At 38.9% G+C, this 21,019-nt stretch overlaps 2 protein-coding genes across 5 annotated transcripts in view; one reads left to right on the top strand and one right to left on the bottom strand.

Annotated features, from left to right (window-relative positions):
• Window positions 1-21,019, bottom strand: part of LOC139970852 (small subunit processome component 20 homolog) — a 175,865-nt gene that overhangs the window by 96,758 nt on the left and 58,088 nt on the right. The window contains exons 7-9 of one of the 2 annotated variants that reach the window (XM_071976897.1): window positions 13,299-13,459; window positions 11,993-12,093; window positions 9,533-10,922 (exon numbers count right to left, since the gene is read on the bottom strand). The exons of the other annotated variant lie outside the window; for it this stretch is intronic. The gene's annotated coding sequence lies outside the window, so the exon portion shown is untranslated. Of the gene's footprint in view, window positions 1-9,532; window positions 10,923-11,992; window positions 12,094-13,298; window positions 13,460-21,019 lie in introns of those variants that run through there. 2 annotated transcript variants of the gene reach the window in all.
• Window positions 1-21,019, top strand: part of LOC139970765 (uncharacterized) — a 151,619-nt gene that overhangs the window by 85,213 nt on the left and 45,387 nt on the right. The gene's annotated exons all lie outside the window — the stretch shown is intronic.

Below are 21,019 nucleotides of genomic sequence, written 5' to 3'. Positions count from 1 at the left end.
TTTATTCACCACAAATATGCTTTGATATCACTTGAATAACAAAACAAATCGCTGCTTTTCCCAGCAACTAGATCGGAAGTAGAAATAAGCAAGCACAAAGCACACATACTAATTTATATATGAAACACAACCAGCTATGGTATTTCCTAGATACATTTGGCATAGCAAGGTACTGTCAACCAGAATGAAAACATTTCATGGTTCCTGCTGCTGCTCATTGTTTAACAGGGAACACTCCAAGTACAGTATGTAATGATGAAGCAAGATCAATAATTGCCTTACAAAGCCACACCTCCTCATAAATACACACGTTATCCATTGTAACACACATCGCCATGTGTAAGCTACCTATCAATAACACACTCACTTTTGATGGGACTGTGACTTATGGTTGTCTACTGTAGGTTTAACCCTGTGACCTCATTAATATTCATGATATGAGCACCAAAATCAATATTTTTATCAACAAATTATGGACCACCCACCCACCCACCAAATATAGCATTGATCAATCATAGCCCTTGTTGAGTTATCGTGCATAAAAACTTAAGTGTCACACACATACACATATACACACACCCACACCGACCTGATTACAAAGGTTCTTTTGCTTTCAGCAAGGAACCAAAACTACAAAATGCCGTACACAAGATGCACATAAATTTAAGTTAACTGTTGTGTTTGATCCAGGCACAATGCAACATGATATTTCTTGTTAATTAAACAAAGAGGTAATTGCATACTACCTTGACAGCAAGGAAATGTTAATTGACTGAAAAGACTGACTGAAACCACAGAATGTTTAACATACAATAGGTGGGTTCATTTGCTGCAATGTTCAGAAAATAACATTATATGAACCCTGCTGAAGGATAACTATTTCATGCCACAAAAATTACCTTTTCACAGTGAAAAGAACCTTTTTTGACTAAATAGATCTGTCAATAAATGTACAGAACATATATCACCTGTGATTTGCAAAGGGCATATTTCTATAGCGTTTTAATGTTAAGAATTGTTATTTATTTTAACATTGCCTACTAATTATTAGTCACTAGTATAAAATTCTTCTTGATTAACTGTATGATTAGGTGGCAGAAATATGATAATTATGATAGTAACATGAGCAAATATACCTACAAACCTTTTCTGCTACACCCCCTTTTTTTTATCATCACTGAACAACCATTCTAATTGTTATTCTGCTTGCATACAGTGCTTTCTCAATTGACTTGAATTGTGATCAATCATAGTTATTTGGCTCATTTGCTTGATCCTATGAAGTTTTACAGTACCTAAATGAGTAAACATCTAAGAATGTCTGCAAAGGTAAATTACTAACTGTATCCAAGGACAGTATTTAACTTATCACAATATGAGGTTCAACTGCATTATACCATACTGCAGCTTTAAGCAACTACATACACATAAACCTGCAAAACCAAGAAATGTGCCTCCTCCCAACCCATTGCCTTCTCAGGTATGCACAGTATGCCTTCTTTATTAGCAATCATGGCTGGTGAAAGACATAAAAATTGATAAAACTAGTAGAAATTATAATTTTCAGTTATGTCCAGCCAAATCAGTCTCCATGTCATTACTGTCATGTCTTTCTGCTACTACTGCACTCATGAACCTTTCTCTATGAGGCTTCTTATGCCATGTTATACCACACTCAAGTTGTGAAATTTTAACCCTAAATTTATATAGCTTTTTTAATACTACTGATAAGTTACCAAGTGCTGTAAACTGGTCATATATACCAAAAGATTGAGTGATTTGCAAACCCTGAAACTGGCATGTTGTATGATATGCTGCAGATTTCCTGTAAACAAGGCTCTACTTGATTCATAAATAAGTACTCGACCACATCGTGTGTCAACCTGAAAGAAATAGACATACTTTTTATAGAATTCCTAAATACAAACTGTAAATGATGACATCCTAGGCTGCTAGCACAGATACATGTATGGTGAACAAAATTACCACCTTGATGGTTATCTATTACATGTTAATACAACTAGGAAGCTAATTGTTTTTTGCCAATTTTGAGCTGTCTACATAAACTTAATAGTTCAATCTTTTGTCAAGCAATCCCACTTGCCTCAAACACAAGACTGCACGATTTAAAGTTGGTAAAGGATGGCTAAGCCAAAGGCTGTCATACAGTCCCAGTGCTATGAGGGGTTTTCACAGTAGTTACTTCAAAAAGGTACTGTAGAAAGATGAATAACAGATGGATAACAGCTAGATAGATTGAAGATTCTGAGTCACAATAGTTCAAGTGGCATAGCTTGTTCGAGCGAAAAGTTACATTCCAATATGGGGGAGTCTTTCGAATATCCAGTTGCTCAGACTTACACCAGTATTTTACATACAATGTGCTTGATCTCCATTAACCAGTTGTCACTCCATTAAATATGGAATAACAACATTTTGCTCCAGAGTCTCCGTTCATACAATTATCATGATGGCAACTTCCATAGACCAGTCATGGAACCATTCAAAATATTTTGTGTCTCTTTGAGTGCAGCTTAACTTTCCTTTCCAATGTTTTTGGTTGTGTTTCTACTGCCAGTACTATCCTTTTTTATCAGCATGTTAATGATCATTGACATCTACTGCCAGGGTGTGTTGTCAGGAAACCATCTTTTGAAATTAAGGCCAGACTGGATAGTCATGCTTTTGAATGACATATGAAGTTCTCTTGGATCTCATGCTGATCACCTGTCACAATTTTATTAAAATAGCTCAACACCTTGTCCAAACAAGGATCTCAATCACTGCAGTTTACAAAGTCATTACAAACTGAGGGCTTCCAATTTCATCCACAAAAGTCCATGAAATATGTACAGTATAGCCTAGTGCTGAAGAACATGTGGAGTGAGTACTTGGTAATAATATTATATATTTCAAAATTGCAGACAATACGCTGCACATTGTTATACAGTGTACAAAGAACAAACAATGGGGCATTAGGCATATTGTGAATCGCCTTTGGGTAAGCACGACACCCCTCCTCTTGAATCCACACATACAAAGCTAAGTATTGATCCTAGGCCCTAGGGTACTAATAATTATTAAAATACCAGAGTGAATTGCCGTGCATGACACTGGCAGTACAGTTTGCAGGCCTAAGTAAGGCTAACAAAGTTACATTCCTAAAATACAGTTACGCCTAGTAGTAGTAGTAGTAGTAGTAGAACTACAGTAGTTAATACTATGCCTACTACTAGTTATAGGTAGGCTATATCGAAATTCGGACTTCTCCATCACTTCCAAAGCGTCCGAATCGACCGCTCGCCATTTCTCTATTTCTATGCTCATTCAACTTGACTATACACGCTTGAAGTCGGGCTGGAAGTCGCCATTCTTCTCGCATACGCTTTGCACTTTGTTTACATCTATGGGCGCAGACATCTTGATTTGGGGTGCTTGGCAGCGATTGGCTGAAACCCCAAATGGGATTGCTGAGAAATTACGAAACAACAGCGACGAACCGGTAGAGGGTAGTATTGATATTATTTTTGAATCGGTTGGTGTGAAGGACAGAATTAACGAAGAAATTACGAGCGATCCCACCTTTAAAGAAGCGTGCACGAATACAAGCAAGAACTATCAATCAAGATATTGTCTGTGACACGAAGCACAAACGAACTGTTGATGGAGGGAAGAAAACGAAAATGTCCAGTTTCTATTCAGAAGTAAGTTTAGACCATTTTGTCAGCGTTATTTATTGAATATTTTCATTTGTTTTTTTTATCAATATAATTTCGTTTCCTAGGTAGCATGGTGGGCTCATAATTGACGCACTTAAGCCTTAGGATTTGATCAACGATGTCTATCAAGGAAAAATCCAAATCACTCAACCGTATGTGTTTTTCATATGTGTAGATCCTCAGAAATGTTATGAAATCAAAATATTTAAGGTTCTGTGCTTATGCACCGTACAATTGAGCAGAATTTGACCACAAAATGTCTGCCGTGTCAAGTTCTTTCATACCCCTAAATTGACACATTCGTCGATAAGCTAACTGTAGTTTAGGCCTTAGTATACATCCATTGACTTTAGATGCTGTTTGCTATGCTCTGAGCCTCTAAGCTCAGACAGGTTAGGTCCTAGAGAGTTGTGTTATCATATTGAGGTAATGTTGGTTATTTTTAGGATTTAAGATTTCCAAATGCCCAAAAAACGTGCAAAACTGGGGAGATGGTGTTAAAAGCTTAAAAAATACCAAACTTTAGTCAGCAAATAGCTAAAATGGATTCAAACTCATGAAATATGTAATTCTGCTTGACTGCAAAAAGTTTAGGTGGCCTGCTGTATCGTAGCAAGTAATAATTGAAGGTGCGTCAATTACGGGGGTGCGTCAATTATGAAGCCTTGACTATACATAGCTTCTTGGCCGTGGCTGTACAATCCCCCTAGAGCGGAACTTGAGACACACCACGAAATATTAAATATTACTATAAATGTTACATAGGCCTAGAGATGATTATGATGTGCGTATAAACCAGAGCGTTTCATTAAAACAAAATTAGTTGGTGGGCCATCTGCCAAAAGGGGTTTCAGCAGTGAAGGTACTTTTGAGTGGGGGGGCTGAAGACTGATGGCCGGCCTGGGGGAGGGGTCTAAGGGGAGGGGGTTCCCCCTCCCCTTTGGAATTTTTTGCATTTCCAGCTAGCCTCAGATGCAATTTGGTGCAATATAGCACACTTCAACACCCACTCCATTTTGTAAACTTAATTTTGTATTTTCACCAGGCCTTAGATGCAATTTGGTGCTGCAAATGACATTTTTTTTTCTCATTTGGAAATGAAAAAGGGGTTTTCTGACTTGCGAAGCGGAGGGGCGGAATGATACTTCCGCCCCTCCACATTTTTCACTGGGGGGCTGGCGCCCCCCCAGCCCCCCCGGTTCCTACGCCCTTGGGTTTCAGTTGTTCTTCGCATACGTTACTTTCCGCTGAAAAAAATCTTGTGCGGAAAACAACTTTTTTCCCCATGCACTCACCTGTACACTATATTTTTGAAGAAGTATGAGTTGGTCGGCGGATTAAAGGGACCCTGTTGTGAGTGTTGTTGTTAATGTGAAAATATCACAAAGGACGCCCCCTACCCGCCTGTCCACTGAAGGATGAAACTTAGCCAGACCAAATCGTCACGGCAGCTCACCTTTTTCCACCTTCAAGCCATATCGAAAACTACAACCAAATAAGGTTGCGCTGTTTAACTCGACTTAAATCTGTACTTACAGCCTAAGCTAGTGCTTACAGCCTAAGCTACAGCCTAAGCTATCCTAATAATAGTCTAGTCTAGGAGCTTCATTTTATCCTGCTACAGTCAAAGTTTATCTTCTCCATCCTCCTACAGTAAATCCTTCCATGTGCCTTTATCATTTCAGTTAGCCATTCTGCTCAGGACTCTAAAAAAAACCGGTACCTTCCGCTGAAAAAACGTTGCTTTCCGCTGACAAATTAGTGTGCGGAAAACACCATTTTGTTTCAGCAGAAAGTAACGTGTGCGGAGAATAACGGTACCCGCCAAAAGGGACCATCAGATCACTGCCTAAGCAGAGCACCCCCATTGGTTAGCGCGTAGTGTAGCAAGAAAATTGTCAGTTTTCACCAATACCGTAGACCTACAGAATGTGGGAAAGAGGAAGTGATCGTCATTGTCGCACAGTGGCAGAGTAATAGTCCTACATAAGCATGTACATGTATGCTATGTGAAGATTTAGTACAGTGTCTACAGTACAGCAAATACACTTTTGCAAAATAGAGTTTTGCCTACATTATACTAACCAAATTTTATTACATATGATCGATAACCATCGTTTCCCTCTAACCGAACCACTCAGGATTAGGAGTGCAAGGGGAAAGTAAATGTTATTCCAGACTATTACAGTGCACATTTTACCATGAGCAACATGATCAGATTCAGTGTCTGAAATTCGTTCCTTATTATAAAATAAAAAGTTGGAAATCTTCTTAGCCTACAGTATTACTCTGGACCAAACTTTAATCAAAAGAAAAGGAAAGACAATCATATATATTAAAAAATATGAATTATTCATGAATATTTTTGAATAGATATGATTGTCTTTCCTTGTCTTTTTCCTTTGGTTTGGTGGTGGTGGTATTTTTGTGAATGCATCTGCCAAAGAGCAGAATGAGCAAGGGTGGCGGAACCGGGGGGCACAGGGGGCACGTGCCCCCCCACTTTTCCTCAGGTTAAAAATGTGCCCTTTTTCTACCCAAAAAATTTCTAAATAAAAAAAGAGTTAACAAAGCGAAACCCACGTCGAATGAAATATTTCGGGAATTTCTAAATGTTAACTACCATAGCCGTAGGAGCCTAATTTGAATTGGGGAGGCTGTAACGACTTGCCCGAAAAATATTACCAAAATTTTTCGCGCGCTACGCGCGCATTCAACATGTTAATGTGCATATCATATAGGCATGCATTGGTTATTACATCGCATGCCAATAACATACAATCATTTGCCGTGTTATAACCCTTCCAAATTAGTTAGAATTATTGGGAAAGTCGTTACAATAATAATGATCATAATAATATCAGTTTAACCATTGAAAAACACATAGAAAATTATTTTTCTTTCAGTATTTTGACATATTTCATTTGCTTTCATGCATGTATCGATCGCGTGTGCAGGGACTTGGACTGTATAATGATTTCACCTCATTTTGTCTTTTTCCTTGTTTCCCAATTTGCACATTACATATTGCAGTGCTAATATGCAATGTTTCCTTGAGGGGGGGGGGGTGGGGTGGCGTTGATGGAGTGATGTGTATACGCAAATAAGATAATACAATAAGAGTTATAAAGGGTACTAAATATCAGGCTGCATCAGTCCAATCGAATTTCTGCTAAGTGCCCTTCGACGTTGGTGCCCCCCCAGATTGAAAGTGCTTCCGCCGCCCTTGAGAATGAGTGACTTTCATCACATCAATTCTGCTGGATATGCAATGATTTTCGATATAATTTTTAGCTTACTTATTTCAGAGAAATATAATATCTGTACATGAAAGATGTGTTTTCAAAACTTTTATTAAATACAGAGATGTTTGAAAACTAGGCAAACATTCCACGTGTAACATACTGTACAGTACTGTAGAGAAAAACCCATGGATGAGAAGATTGTTATATCAGTCAAGCTGTTTGCCATGTGTAAGTTTAGGGGTTTTCTGTACTGGCGTGCCCTCCCAAAAGTATGATGACTCAGGGGAGAGAAGTTGTAAAGATAACGCAGGAACAAAAGATTAACGGTAAACTTAATTAATTTAATAACAATTAACTGGAGCAAACTAAATATAAAATATAAAATATAATTTACTTACAAGTAACAAACTCACTTCACACATACACATATAACTCAAACGTACTCACTCGCTCACAAGTGTTGACCGGTCAACCATCCGTATTCACTCCCTCATTCATAAGCTCTGCCAAACATTTTCAAACACAAGGAAGTTCTTTCACACCACACGCACACAAGTTACACGCACGCAGCACAATCAGCGCGCCGCGCCCGATACATTTAAAAACCTCCGTACGTAATTAAGCAGCGATGCATCGATACAAGCGCACCATAGCCTAACGCTACACTATATACATGTACTGTACGCCCACACAAGAATACGCCTATCATATTAATCACTTATTTACACTCTTTCCACCTGAAACGCAGACTTCTCCTGAAGTCTAAAACTAAACAATCTTTACAATCGCTTATTTACACTTGCATGGTAACATTTAATTCCAACTACTGTGAGCCATTCCAAGAATTAAAGATAGAGGGTTTGAAAGTCAGCCAAAATTGACTCCATTCAAATAAACTTATCTCATGTTCTATGAGTACTGTACTGTATAATACAATTAGGTTAAATAAAAGTGTAAAGTTTGTTTGGATTTTTTTGTTGGTCAAATAGTCTGTCACAAGAGTTTTCCTTTATGTAGTTTGCAAGTCTAAACTTACATCGTATGAAATATACAAGTTCCATATATACTGTACACGGAAGCTTCGATGTGAGATCAAAGACTAAATATTTATTAGTGTTGTCTTCGTCTAACATATATGTGAATGTGTGACTTGATATATATACTGCAATATATAATTAAGTTTCATTGGCTAATCATCTGCATTCATACGTTTTACAGCCTATCTTTTAGTCTGCACAACAGTAAAGAAAGTGTTTGAATTTTCTACAGGGACGCCATTTTGTATTTTGAAGAGTGACATTATTTCATACATGTAGGCCACTCTAGGTAATTCAAATTAAGTGACTGTAGTATTCGTAAAAAGTACAAGTTCCAAAAAGAACGGAAGCTTTGATGTGAGATCGAACTAAAATATTTATTAGTGTTGTCTTTGTCCATCATCAATACATAAGTGAATGTGTGACTTGTCCGATATACAGCAATATATAATTAATTTTTACCGGCTAATCACATATCTTCAAGGAGAGGATCACAATATACGCGAGCTGTGACATCACACTGAAAATGTTGTTCAAAAAGATTGAATTACACTCTTCTTGTTCAGGTATTCTTGAAATACGACACAATTATAAGCAAAGGGTGTCCTGGTCAGTCTGTATTTAGTTTTGCATGAATCCTTTTATTTTGTTACTTTGTGAAAGAGTGATTTAGATATCATATTAGAAAACAGTCATGATTCTCAATTGACTTGCCATTTATGTTGATATTTACTCTGCTGTAGTCAGATACTATTAGAAAAATATCACCAAATTTGAAATATTTCTAATTTATACAGGATCTTTGCCTTGCAAACTCTTATGGGGTTGTGATTTTGACCTGACAATGAGGCAGGCACCTAGCAATGTTCTTAAGCAACCGATTTCAGCCACCGATATACAGTATTGCTTTATAGCTTGTCATTAAGTTATAATAAATTAATTATTAGTTTATTTCTTTTACATGGCAGTCTTATCTATAAAGCCATTCTAAATTTCAACTTTTGATGTACCCATCTTCTAAATCAAGTTGGTCTTCTTTGCAGAATTAGCTCATCGGTTTGAACCTTTTGTTTAATTTCCAAACATTATCTCAGATATTACATTTTATGTTGCAAACATGTTAACATGATATCTTTCGTTTCCTTTTATCCAACAGAAAAGCTGCTGAACGCAGTGCAAAAAAAAAAAAACGCAACACATTACTTGAAAGACAAAGTAGTCATTTAAGCAGACACCGGAGAGAACTCGTGCGGAGAATCCCAACTATGTCTGTGGTAGACAGCTTGTCCGACCTACATGAAGATCCAGAGGTGAGTACCAATTGCATGATTTACAAGGTTGTATCTCACATTGCTTGGTCAGATGCAATGTTCGTCCATTTCAAGAATCTCACTTAAGGTACTGTACCTCAAGTGTGATTGATGTTTACATTTCCAATTGACTGTTATGAATGTTATATATATATATATATATATATATATATATATATATATATATATATATATATATATATATACTGTATGAGCTCGAATCTATGCACACCGTAGCCGAGGCTCTGCCTTTGCCCAGTCTCATTGACTTGGGCCATCGAACGGTATCTATGCACGTGCATCGGATTCTCTACGGTCGCCGTCGGCCGACTGCTAGGCCGTCGCCCTGTCTCGTGGACTTGTGCTATCGACCACACACCGAGGCCCAGACCTGTGCTCTAACCATGCATATACACACACGTGCACGCGGCACACAAACAAACAAGAAGACAACAAGATGTACCGTATCTGTACTTTATTTCTGACTAAACTGAATGTTATAATTTATATTATGAAAGAAGTGTGGTCGCAAAAGCAAACTGAAACAGCTTATATACGTTATTAGAACAAGAAAGGAAATGCTAAACAAATGATAGGTCCAACACCATAGAGAGCAATGAAAGCAATTACAATAAGAAAACTATGACTAGGTAAAGCAGTGGTTAAACTAGATTGTTCAGATCTGCCGCACATGTTTACCAGACACAACCTTAAAGCCGGTAAAGCTAGTTGATTTACACCATGAGCTGGATACGACTGTATTTAGATAACATGTCAAAGTCATCTTGGGAAATAGTTATAAAGAAAAGGATCTACATTTCAAGGTAAATGTTGAGTTAAATTGAAGCAAGTAAAGTTAATTTTTTCCCCATAAACACCAGATATATGTGGTTTGCTTATAGGGTAAGGCCCTATCACTTACCAACAATAATAACATTTAGAAAAAAAAGATTACGCATCCATTTGTACAGCTGCTGTTAAAGTATAATGTAGTCTTATGTCAATGTTAATTCAGCAGTCCAAGAAATTTTGGCTCTTTGACAAAATATAGTTGAGCTGGTGGTTAATATGCCCCGGTGGGCTGGATGTTAAGTCTTGGGCGATATGTTTTCAATCTTCTCCATACTCATATCAAAGTATTGAGAAATTTGGAATGATAAACTTTGCCTTCTTTTTACCCGTTGCAAAGCATCTGTTTTATATACAAGCATTTGTGTTGATTTATAAATTATCTTATATATATATAGATACACACAGCTCATCCTATCATTCAAAGTTGGCAAGATAACCCTACAGGTAATGTATGTACAAAAGCTGCTTCTCATTGCTATCATAATATTATATACCGCGCGACATGAAACGTCGATATTTGAAAGGAAGTGATGTACAGTAAAACCGTGTTCACACGCTGTTATGAATGACTGTAGCACAAGTGGCTTGTGATGGTTGAGTACTGTACCCAGAGTCGCTTATTCATCTGAATAATTGACTCCCAGTAGGTAGGTAACTTCGGCCGTTTGCTTGCCATGGCGACAAACGCGCAGGTAAGTGTGTCTCCATATCTCGCGGAATTCTTTGTTGACAACGCAGAAGAGAAGGAAATCACGAAACCTTTAAGGGACAGAGTTAAAACAAATAATATGCCAAATATGCTGACCCCTTCGTATCCACTTATCTCAAAATACGCCAAGCTCATAAAGCCGAAGCCCCAAGACATTCCCAGTAGGGTCCAAATAGCGATAGAGTTCATAACCCTGAACCCTGAAACTCACCAAGACGTTTTCGAAGATCCCATTTCCTTTGAGCAAACCAAACGTTGGAAGATTCTGACGTAACAGACACCATTGCAGAGGAACATTAGAAATATGACTGGCACGAAACCATACTTCAGAGGTGGACCCCAATCCAATAAACAACTATAAATATAATAATAATAATGATAATACCAGTAAAAATAATTTCTTGAAATGACATAATTGAAAATCTTCACCCTGTCGAAGCAGATGTAAAATTTTCAGTGTAATATCTTCTTAAACATCTTACAAGGGCATTTTACATACTAGTATGCATTCTTAAACTAAACACTCTGGTTTTGTGCAAGACTTGAATTTATTAACCTCGTACGTTCCAGGTCTCACTGTAAACATAGTAACATAAATATGTAACGCAAGATAATACATAGTATCAAAGACTACATGAACATAATTATTCACTTAGGATACTACTATCGATACACTAAAGGCGTGTTCGAATATGAAACACATCCGGTATGCGATATTGAGTGAAATCGTACAGAATCATGTTGCTTCCCGTAAATTCAGAAGTAAAATGATTTTTGTTGCTAGCTTCCTACCATCCTACCTTCCTACTGGTGTTGTAGCTCTGCCCACTCATTACACCAGCTCCATGTTACACCATACAGCCCTTTTATTGGTCTTGCACTGTACCTCATGTTACACACTAATGTATACAAGTTTCTACTCTTCATCACCCCAACATCTTTAAGAGTCAAAATTACCAGAGAGTTTGGTTTTATACATGTTCCAATAACTGTAATCGTTGTTTTTTTCTTCTTTGGCACGTAACTGGTCAACTTGATAAATTTCGGGTTTTTTATATACCTGATGATATACCTATATATAGGGATATGAACCAGCCATTGGCATGCAATCTTCATATACCTCATTATTATGTAACATTATATGGTTGTGGCAAGCCCCACAGCCGACAGCGAACATCCAACCTGTGTGATAGAGGTTAGGAGTTTACTATGCGATTCGTGCTGTGGAAAAGATGAAATAAACAAGCATAGTGTAACATTTAAAGAAAAAAAAACATTCAACATGTTTAGTAAATATTGAGCAAAGTTAACGTCTGTGAACATATGAAAAGAGTTCCCATGTCATGTATATGTGCAGATATCGACTGACATACTGCTCGTCTGGAAACTAAAGGAACAGTAGCACATTTAGAGAACTATACATCCGCCCGAAACGTTAACCCAAAGTCCCTTGTTGGACCAATGGAGGTAACAATTTGGCATGTTTTCAGTTGTCATTATTATGTCTTAAATACTTGGATGTTGAATAAGGTTCAATAAACTACTAGTTATTATTTGTCTCATCAGACTGTACCACTTGATTTCATGAAATTTAAATATCTTAAATTTCATTAGAAAGTGAGAAAACTGGATCAGACGAACAGCCGCATTCAAGGGAGTGAAATGATGTATGACAGCAACAAATCCCATCCATTCTGAAGAACATATCGCTGGGAGTATTTTTTTATGGTATTTTGCGTCAGTGGTAGTTATTTTTTTTATGTAAATGAGATGTAAAATAAACTGCAGTTATGACTTAAGACGAAAGTTTAGTTCTGGTACATGTTATAGTCCAAAAAAACAGAATAAAGCAGTACTTAGTGCTATTTTATTTTTCAAGTTAATCAGTTGCAAACATGATATATTGCTGGAATGCTCCTTTAAGGCTAAGGTGATAATAAGGTAGGTTAAATATTAATATATTCTTTTATTTATTCTTATAACTCAGCTGAAACATTTTCTATGAGCAAGAGAGCAGCTCACTGAAAAGCATTTTTACACCATTTATCTTTGACACATTTTGCAATTATGCAGCAAAAACTGACCCACTGGGGCGATCTGCAAACTACAGTACTGTATGAGACGTGTATGGCAAGCCACACGTGCAATAATTTGATAAACCGAGTTTAACGGTGATACACTTGGTTTATCAAGTTTTTGCACATATGGTTTGCCATAGACTTGATCCAAAAATGGGTTACGGAAAATTTGACAACAGTTTTCGGAGCTTTTAACTTTCATATATTCTAAGTATCGAAAATAATAGTGAAATAGAAATACAACATGAAATGATTACAATGTTCTTCACATTCTGCAACATACCACAGTTAATTAAGTTTGAGTAAAAAGGCATTCTTTAAGCAACCATTTTATATGGCTTTACTCACCACAAGCACACAGAGATTGGTAACAGAGTTAGACTTGACGTAAGTCATAAAGCATCCTTCTGATGACCAACCACCATGTCCTTTATTCAGTTCAAAGTCCCAATACGAACAGGTATATACACTAATATTTTAGTGCTGGTAACATTTTCGATTTCGAACACCTGTGAGGACAGTTAATAAGTAACAGTCAGTATTGATAGAATTTCATCCCCCCCCTATTTCATATAACAGCAATCCCCACCCCAGGTGTTTCTCGCGCTGGCTAGCCTTAAAATAACCTAATATAGCCACATAGCACATAGTATAAAATCAGTACAAAATCACAGACCCGTGCGCAAGACGTACTGTACGCACCCTTCCAATTTCAAAGTTTTATAATGTCCTGGGCAGACAATGTTCTTTCGTGATGCATGTAAGCACCCTACTTTACACGAAAATATAGGCTTCACCGACACATGTGTTCCATATAAAGCTTCACATCTTCAGAGCACTCACTATCCGATAAAGTTCCTGCGAACGAGTGTTACGTGTATAGACATAAAATGTTCCTATACTTTAAGGGTGTCAGACTTTCCTTTCCTTTCTGATCTAAGTGATAGCTCTATCCTTTTTCATCAAGAATTTTCTTAGTCATTATTGCGTTGGAAATAAAAGTTTGGTTTCGTTGAAATGACCAGCTGCAATATTAAGGTCCTGTTAAACGAAGATTAACTTATATATTCCAATATTCAATGAAAACAAATAAATATAAATAAATATATATATATATATAATATTGTGTTACTAATCTAAATGAATACAGTAGGTGAGGTGAATTTATTATAGTCTAGATTTGTTGAAAAAAAGAATTTAATCTAACCATCCATCATGAGAAATGTTCATTTGAAGTTTATGCATTATACCAATTGTGAACATTAAACATTTAGACAAAATCAATCATCTTTAAATTTTATAGTTATCCGTACCAACGATTTTTCCTAATATTTCTGTTTTGTTATATCCATAGGAACAAATAAAAAGCATACTAGACAGAGAAGGGGAATTTCCTGCAAATCGACAACTTCTTAAATATGTGATGAAATATGACGATGGGTATGTGAAGCTGGTAAAAGCTCTTGAAAAAATCGGGGGCATGACTAATCTGGTGGAAAAGCTCAGCAAAGATGAAGAAGGTTAGTATAACATGATACAAACACCTGCCTGCATATATATAGGCTGCATTAATCTGTAAACAGCATCTTAAGGTTAAGTGATATTTTTTTTAATAAACAAGTTTATGTGGTTCGGCAACATTCCTAGTGATATAAGAAGCATTGTGCTCATTGTGATAAATCAATATGATTGATATACCTTATAAGTTTGAAGACGTTCAACCAAGGGCGTAGGAACCGGGGGGGCTGGGGGGGGTGCCAGCCCCCCCCAGTGAAAAATGTGGAGGGGCGGAAGTATCATTCCGCCCCCCCGGTTCGCAAGTCAGAAAACCCCTTTTTCATTTCTAAATGAGAAAAAAATCTCATTTGGAGCACCAAATTGCATCTAAGGCCAGGTGAAAATACAAAATTAAGTTTACAAAATGGAGTGGGTGTTGAAGTGTGCTATATTGCACCAAATTGCATCTGAGGCCACCTGGAAATGCAAAAAAATCCAAAGGGGAGGGGGTCACCCCCTCCCCTTAAACCCCTCCCCCAGGCCGGCCTTCAGTCTTCAGCCCCCCCACTCAAAAGTACCTTCCTACGCCACTGCGTTCAACGCAGTAAATCCATTCCCGATTTGGATCTGTAAGACGTAAAAAACCTACCAGTGATTGGGCTACTGCATTAATAAAGGCCACCATGATTTTCAACAACTTTTAAGGTCACCAGTTAAAATTCAACATAAAAACCTAGCAAGTACAATAAATTCATAACATATTAATTGAATTTGAACCCATACACTGACTGACTGGCCCTGATTTTTTGAACAAGTTAAGGTTTAACTATACCATGGTGAATAAGGTAGCCTTCATATAATTCAAAAACTGCGGCTGTGACTCATTTCCTGTATAAACAACATGCATACAATTAAAGTGACACAGACCAAACGTTGTTATTGTGTTTTGGTGTGATGCTCAAATGATGCATACTTTCGGGTTAATGCGTCACACATTAAAGGTTGTGCAAGTGTTATGTAATGGCCATACAACTAATACTGTACAAGGTACATGTAAAGCCGTGAGTGGTGAGGTTGTCGGTGTGGTGACGCCCATGGGGGGAGATGGGGTGACACAAATTGTATTGTAGTAAGCAGTTAATCGCTCCTCTGTAGCGAGCTCTAAATGTGAAAGAAGAAAATAAGAAAACCACTAGAATAGTTTCTTAAGGAATAAAAAGCAGTATAGCCTCACCATTCATCATAGGTAATACTCCTTTAATTTAATAGAATAAAATTGGAAAACTCCTTTAAGTTGGCTAAGTGAGCTAAAAATGACCGGGCCGCAGAACAATAACACTTAATCTTAGACATATCTAAGTGATGTTCCTTGGACAAAATGATAAACTGAAAAATACAAACAATACATGTGCAGTTTACCCCTTGACATACAGTAGGTATGGTATAAAATGGAACACCACTGGGGGTCTCACTTTCATATAACCCTTATCTCTGCTTCCAACTGTAATACCAAACATATGGGGATTTTCCCTGAATATAAATAGCAGCTCAAGAATTAAATAAACATTTGGTTTAATTCAACTCATCCTACTGTATACATTACTGAAACAATTAACCAATGTCCAACGCCTACACTATTATGTGTGCAACAATTACATTTAACGACACATGGGCGCGGCCATTTTAATACAATGCTTTGGTGAGGACTATCCGAGGGCGCTATTAGCGAACACCTCTACAGTCGCTAACACATACAGCCTAAGTGTAATTTAACCCGATAGGCTCCAAAGCTTACCAGCTTGCCAGTCTGAATATAACCTTAATATGTGAACATATACCAACAATAAATATCCCAGAGGGTCACCTGCCATCCGCGATACCCATTAATTACTTGGTTAACATCAAACAAATGTTACATGCAGTAGTAGCAGTAAAATAAGTTCCTATACAGTAACTTGTTCCGTCGTTGGAACAGCGAACGTATCCTGATCACGCACTATAACCACAATCTACTAACCTAGCCTCTGCTCCTAGAGAACTCTCTGTTTCGAGGCCTTCAAACAACTATAAAATACAGGGTAATTGCCGTCGAGATAATCAATCTTTGAAGTAATACAACTGAAATACATATTTACCTCATAGAGCAAAATTAACCTGCCACGCAAAGGTGAAAATAAACATTTTTCGAAACAATGAGGTGTCGCATACTCAAGTAGTAATTGCGAGCACTGAATAATAAGTGAAAGTTAACTTTGGTGTTTAGAGACTGTGCGGGGTGTCCAACCCTCAACCAAAGGAGCTGTGTGGAGCCAAGAAGGTAAATAATGCGTATTCCCACGAACGTTTGTATTCTGTCCCACATACAGTATATTCTAAGAATCTCTTTACTTCATATTCAACTGATTTAAACCCCTAGCAAGGAACCCGCCTCTGAGATTACATACATTCTTGCTTGTAATGCAACATTTGCTTTTGGATATTATTGGAAATTTCTTTAAAACTGCAACTAACATGTGAATAACCTAACCCGAAAGATCTGTATATTAAGGGGGGGGGGGGGTGGGGGGGCTTTTAATCTGTACTCCAGTGTTTGTAATGATAGTTATGATGATGATGCATGCTTTTTTTATTTCACTCTTAAAGGATTATCCCTCATGGAAGAAGTGGAACATACAAGACCAATCCATCGCTTTGACAAACAAGTTTCATTACAGGTAAATCAACCTTCAAACTTAACGAATGTGTAACCATTAACTTACTGTTGGTATACTCTCAAAAGCGTACACATAACTCTTGTCAATAAGGTTTCGATGATAATCGTAACCTTTTCATTCATAATGGCGTATGTGTGTGTGTGAGTGCGTTTGTGACGCCCAGCTTGTAGACACGATATCTCAAGATGGGAAGGTCAGACCAACTTCATATTTAATGCGTAGAAGTACCACCACATTGAGTATAAGAAGCCTATCGTTTTTGGTGGAGGTCAATGGTCATAGAGGGTCACTATTGAGGAGTTGTTTGCTTGTATATTAGGTGTCTTCTTTGTATGTCACTGAACTGAGGTTTCAATTGCCTATTAACGTTCATAGCAGGTTACTTGTGTGCATAGTATGTGGAAGCCATAGCCTAACGTTAGTTTGAAGAATTGGGGCTAGTACAAACATCCTTCGGGCTATTGGATTAAGATTTTCAAACACCCATCCATGAAGATGTGAACGTTATGCTGATTTGAATTCCTCATATGCAGTAGAACCTCCTTGCTGTTTTAGGTGGAGCTCAAACGTTAGCTTTAGGTACTGTACATTCAGTATGAACTTCAGCCAGGGTTAGCATGCAAACTACTGTACTCTTGTGCTGCATACGTAATGTATTTGACGGCAAGTAACCACTGAGAGGGCTTTCGCTGTGGTTATATTTTAGGAATTCTTTGTGTGGCTATAGGTTAGGAGGTGATTTGACAAAGTATACAAATATTTATACATGGCAATTCGAAAAGTGAAGCTTGGATAAATTTCATAATTTAAGGTTTTCTCCTTCTGGAATCTTAAATCCTTGTTAGCACATGTGTTTTCAAGTTTAAATCGATAAGTCCTGTTATATGAATTGACCTATGTGAACTCATATAAACTTGACCCTATGTACAAATTGATAGGAATCAAATTATGGGAAACTTTAGTAATAAAGTTTGTGTGACTCTTGTACATGGAATGTGGATCTATTTTAGTAAATACATGATCTACTTTGTTCCTCGCTTACCTGTCTCCCCACAACCATAGCGTCCACATTCTACAGTGTCTGGAATGTCCCGGTAGCCTTTTAACAATGTGCGCCCTCTATGACCGGCTACACCGGTCACCGCCCTTCCTTCTCATTCCACCATCCAAAGTGTCTGGATTGTTATTTTTCAAGTGGAATTTTCCGATCGGAATTTGTCTGTTTACGGTTACCTAGGATTGTAGATTTTTCCATCTACTGGTAAAGAGAGACCTTGGAAGTTCTTGCAGCCAGATAAGTATCCTTTCCTTGCATTAGGGAGGTTTGTTGGGGCTATTTTAGGGAGCGCTTTTCGCTCTGTGTTTTTTATGTGTAAGCACTAGCAGGGTAGCAGTTCCGCAAATTGTTTACCGTAGTTACGCTAGTTTTCCTGCCTTCTTCTCACACACAGGCTATATGCAGGAATTCGTTTTTCTCTCGGATATTTTTGTTTCATATTGCCTTCTCTCGTATTTGAGTTTATTCTCTTCAAGTTTCGTCACTTGTTTACTTTACTTTTTGTGGTGGGGTTAAATTAGGTAATTTTCTTGTTACCTTTTTAAGCCGCGGGCCTCTAGGGGAGGCGCTTTGTTAAGGTACAACTACGTATCTCTACATTTTGTTAGTTTACTTCTCCTTCCCTGTTTCTCACATCATTTTGGTAATTTACGTTAAGAAGTTGTTCCTTAACTTAGTTTTCTTTCAGTCATGTCATGTAGTCAACTGAAATGCGTTAGCGGCTCCATGTTCCATCTCGGGAGGGCTTGGGACGAACATGACCTTTGCCTGAATTGCCATTCTTGCACCAGAAAGGATTAGTGTCTGGTTTGCATCCAGTTCACCCCCAACCAATGGCAAGAAATTGATGTCTGGTTAAGGGGACAAAGGAATCAGCTACAGGACAAGTTAGACTTGATCCCCAACCCAAAAGGTTCCCTAGTGGAGAGGGAAGTAGCTCAAATGGGAAAGGAAGAGGAGGAATGAGAGGTAGAGGAGCGTGGCCAAGAGAGGCCAAAGGAGAGAAAGAGAAAGAGAGGTGGAGAGAGTCCCTCCATCGGTCCCGGCGACGTCCGGTTTGGTTATGGCCAAGGGAACCGTCAAAGGAAAATGCAAGGCTACGGCAAAGAAAGAGTTGCCTAAAAAGAAGTCCGGCTTGGCCGGCCTGGAGAGATCATCCCAATCCGGGTCGCAGATGGGGAGGTAGGGCAGCAGCAGGCACCGGAAACTCAGAAAGCCCAGCCCCAGTCCCATCGGGGACACAGGAGAAAGATTCCGCGGCCGGAGGGTCGCTGCATCGGAGCCGGTCCCGGAGCGGGGACACAGATGAATCTTCCGAATCCTCCGACGGGGCACAACTGACAGGCCTCTTAAAACCACTCTTGGAACAACAGAGAGTTGAACAGAGGCAAAAGGTGGGAGCAGGAAGATAATGGCCAGCCCAGTCATGGTCCTGCAATCAACTCCAGAGCCAGAAGAAACTGTCACTGGAGAGGATACCCTAGATTCTAGGGCTTCCGTTAACCTTAAGGGACTTAAGGAAGAAACCCATGAACCCCCGGGCTCCAATCCCCTCATGGGATGGGGAGTATTGCCCCTAGAGCTTACAATGCAGGGCAGCTGATATCTTCTGAAAGCACTTGGGTTTTGACGAGTAGCCAGAATGCCACAGACACCGACTCAGGTCTCGAAGCTAACGGTGACAGGGGAGGTTGCGTGCCAACCAAGAGCCGCTATGCCAATGCCTCGTGCTATGATATGTTCGAGGAAATCGCAGACAAAAAGGAAATATACTCCAGCTAAAGCGGACAGAGCTATCAGAGTACACGATGACGCTTGGAAAGCTCTGCTTAAATGTCCAACTATCCTACCGGGGGCCAGAAGAAAACTGAGGCAGCATCAGCAGCTCCCACAAGACGACAACCAGGTCTCCAGGAACGAGGCCGGACATCACCTACTATTCCTTGGTCCACCCGTAAGGCTGGCTTACAATCAATTTGCCAGAATAGCCAAATGATCAGTGAAGAACAGAAGGGATAATGATGTCCTTTCGCGGGCATTCCCAGCAGAAACTACAGGAAGAAGGTGTCCCACAGAGAAACCCTAGCTGTCTGAATTCCAGTCATCGGTTCAAACGAAGACCACACTGAGAGAAACCAGACAGCCACAGGGAAGCATCTTCCAGAGCACAGGGAAGAGAAGCCTCACAGGTAAGGGGTCGAGGATCAATTAACCGGGCATCCAGAGGCACCAGCAGTGGTTCAACAGCCACCACTGGAGGACTCTGGACATCAACCGCTCCTCCACAAGACTGTCGTTCGCCGCTTAGACCTAGGGGTGCCTACCTCACCTCGGCAATTACGCAGGTGGGGGGGGGGGTGGGGTGAGAGGGGGAGATTAACATACTTCACCCAGAAATGGGTGATCATGGGCAGGGACAAATGGGTGTTGGAGACGATTTCATAAGGGTATCAACTAGAATTTACCTCTAGTCTGCCTTCTGGGGATGGAGGAAGAATAACCTCAACAACCACGGACCCGTTCAAACAGCTGCTCTAGAAGGGGAAATTTCAGGCCTGCTGGCCAAGCAGGCATGCAGTTGTAGAGGTTTCGGGAGGTGGGACCCCGCTTCCGGTCCTATTTCTTTCTAACAAAAAAACAGGACGGATCTTGGTGTCCCATCCTTAATCTAAAACCCCTAAACAAAATCTTATTAAAGCCGAAACATTTCAACGCTAAATTTAGTTATACCCTTTCTCAAAAAGGGCATGTGGGCAGCGAGCATAGACATCAAAGGCGTCTACTTACACATGCCCATGCAC

Source organism: Apostichopus japonicus, chromosome 1, assembly GCF_037975245.1.
Source record: "Apostichopus japonicus isolate 1M-3 chromosome 1, ASM3797524v1, whole genome shotgun sequence".
NCBI lineage: Eukaryota > Metazoa > Echinodermata > Holothuroidea > Aspidochirotida > Stichopodidae > Apostichopus > Apostichopus japonicus.
This window is presented reverse-complemented; position numbering and strand designations above follow the sequence as displayed.